A 3573-nucleotide genomic window follows, 5' to 3' on the forward strand; every position below is an offset into this window, starting at 1 on the left:
ACTCGGTATTGGGTGACAATTCATACCGAGTCGATCCTCATACATTTAGGTATTATACTGTACCTGTAGAATTGTTGATTTGTGAGATAAATAGGTGATACCTAAAGTTGGATCAAGGGACACTAGTAAAGAGTTGCTATGTGCGGTGACGAGCCACGTGATTCGGATAAGGACTCGTGATATAACGCCGGTAACTTAGCTTCACCAATATGCTGGATGAATGGAACTTAATAATTACTAGGCTAACATGATCATTTATTACATCACATTAGTTGAGAATGCGGCGAAACAGGCGTTGGAGTCACATGTTGAGGAAGTGTTGTCATTTGCGAACCAGGTGGTCAAAGTCATGTGTGAGGGAGTGTTGTTTGAAAAGGGCATGCATCATGTCATATCTTCATATCCACATTTAACAAGATTATTTAGGAATTGTTTGATTTCTTGTTTATCATTAACTGCGTTGATTGTGTCGATAGCATGTGTAACTTAGAACTAATGGAACCACTAAGTTAGCTACTCGCTCCCACCTGGGACAGTATTTTAAAACACTAACGAGGTATATTTTTTATATAGGTTCCATAGAGGCCTCCGGCGGGTAGGATTAGATCGGTTTACGCCACCACCGTTATGTTATGGAAGATTTGGAATAAAATGAAACTTTACACTTTGATCATCTTGGATATGTATATTGTGACTTGTATAATCCTCATTAGGGCGGACACCACTTTTCAATTGTACTTTGACTGTTTGCCCTATATTTATTAATTTTTGTTATCTCTGCCTTGCTTTGGTTCCGCTAAGTTGAATTGCGGAACTCTGATTATTCATGTGTGGACTTAATGTGAATTAGAACGAAGACACATGTGCATTTTATTAATTTAACACCTAAAAACTCGAGATCGGGGTCTATGTACTCGGGTGTCGATTTTTGAGACATTACAAGTTAGTATCAGAGCAGAGTATTGAGATAACTAGGACCTTGGGAATGAGGAGTATACAAACTACAATAAATTAGTGTTGAGACACTTAAAATTTGAGGTTTAAACCTAAAAGAGGATTTTCCTAGTTTTAGGAGTATTTAATATTATAGGAAATACGGTAAACTAAGGACAATTGACTAAGGACCAAATTCCTTGCTTGGTTGTGTTTTGAAACTCAAAACTTAGAAACTGAATTCTAAGATAAAATCACATTTTGTTGGGAGATTTTAAACTTAAACTTAGAAATGATGAACAATAGGATTAAATCCCTGACTTTGTGATGCTTTCGAACCCAAATCTAGAAACATGAACATAAAGACTCATTCGGTTAGTTTCATCGCATAAGGAGTGTTTGAATGCATGTATTCCAACTTAGAATGAGTAAATTTGGTAAATTGTCGCTTGAGTGAGCAAGATTTAACATAGGAGTTCAAAGATTCAGTAGGATGAGTGATCTGGGCTTGATAGAAACTCAACAAGGAAGTACAAAGTTAACATTTTACAGAATATGGATAGTTGGGCTCTGTTCCTTGAAGTAATAGCTACGGGTTGTTTAACACCATGGATTTGAAAGGATTTTAAGGGATTTCAATTCTCCTGGTTGTTTAACACCATAAGGGGGCACTTGGTGCAAGGTATTAGATAGAATTAAGTGGTATGGAATTGCATTTGGTCCCATGCAGAATTTTTCTGACTTTGAAATTCACTACACATGTAGGCCCCACATTGATGCATGCATTCGTCCATGCTGTCCATCCATACTCCTGTTTTGGTTTTGGCGGGCCAAGTCATTTCTGCCTTGAGCTTGAGAGACTTCTGACCTACCTGGACCACCAAATGAATGACCTCTTGAATCCAAAAAGGGCTGCCGTCAACGTGAAGTCAACCTTCTCTTCCAAATCCATTTTTTTCATGAGAAGTTCCCTCTCAAAGCTAGTTTTTCAAATCTCATTCCCTCCATACCCATTAACCTTTAGGATCTCCCCTTCCAACCCATCTCCTTCAAAAATCTCACCTTCCACCGCTTTATTCTTGTAAATTTTCTAAGTACTTTTCATATTAGACACAACTCCTAAAGCTCAAAAGATGAAGAGCTATAATTAAACTAAAATTTACTATAAATAATAAAAATGTAAATAGAATGAATTTTTGACCATTAAACTTATGGAATCTCACAAAATAAACTAGTTTTTTTTTTTTTTTGATAAAGTGGCTTCTCCTACCTTAAAATCATATATGGCATGTCTAGTAACTTATCTCGGATTGTGAGATACAATGATTTCAAAAAATAGAGTGACAGGACCATGCCAAATCAGTGCAACCCTGCTGATTTTGGCCAGCAAGCGGCGGTGGGACTGCCAGATCGGCAGTCCGCTGCCGAACACCACAGCAGGCGGCGGTGCCATCCAGTGGTGCCACCGTCAGAATTTTCTGCAATTTTGGGTTGACTTCAAAAATTCATATCTCCTTTTTTACAACTCCGATTTAGGTGATTCAAAAGCCAGATTGAAACTTGATGAGTCTAGTAAAAATAAGAAAACATAAAAATAAAAATTATAATATAGTAAATTTTAAGATGTTTTTTCCAACTGTCCAAAAATTATTAATTTCAGATAGCTGTTACTCCTAGAATTTTAATAATTTATTTACAAATCCAAATGGAATGAAATTTTGTGGTATAACTTTAAACTTAATAATGAAACATTATTAAAATTTTAAAAATAATTGAGTTACCAAAAGTACAAGAAACCTTACAATAAATAGAGACATTTTGCAATCATACAAAAAATCGTTAGTTTCAGACAAATATCACTTTTAGAATTTTAATATTTTTTCTACAACTCCAAATGAAATAAAATTTTGTGGAGTGAGTTTAAACTTAATGATAAACTATTATAAAATTTTTAAAAATAATTTAAATACTAAATATATAAGAAACATTATAAGAAATAGAGACATTTTGAAATCATACAAAATTCATTGGTTTTGGACAACCGTTACTTCCAAAAATTTTTATAATTTTTCTGGAGCTTAAAATGAAATAAAATTTTGTGAGATAAATATCAACTTAATTATGTATTACTAAAAAAATATATATATTATAAAAATAATTTAGTAACTAAATGTGACAAAGATATTATAAACAATAGATGGGTTGAAACTAAAAATTTCTGTAACTTCGAGTTGTCGATAGACCGGACGTATCTTTTTTATATTTGAGTTTTAGAAATTTGTGCCTTTTTAGAAATTGCTTCTAATCATGTTAGGGATCATCCTGTATAATTAAATTGGAATATTTTAGCATATTTTTATACTTTAAATAGTTTATAGTATGGTTGAACTACGGCTCTGCAGTAGAGTTGAGTTTGATTGTTTAATACTCTCTAAGTTCGTATTTGGGGCGAACTTCACTAAAATAATATGAGTTCCTTATTCATTTGTGAATTCAAGGTTCATACCAAATTAAGGACATGATATTCTTCCTCTTTCATTTTTCTTGCCCTTCTTAGTGTCATTAATCCTCCAAACCTCTGAAATATCTTAAAACCCTCGATTCTTCATTTCCTCTTGAAATTAATGAAACCCAAGCACG

Source organism: Magnolia sinica, chromosome 2 (genome assembly GCF_029962835.1).
Source record: "Magnolia sinica isolate HGM2019 chromosome 2, MsV1, whole genome shotgun sequence".
Taxonomy (NCBI): domain Eukaryota; kingdom Viridiplantae; phylum Streptophyta; class Magnoliopsida; order Magnoliales; family Magnoliaceae; genus Magnolia; species Magnolia sinica.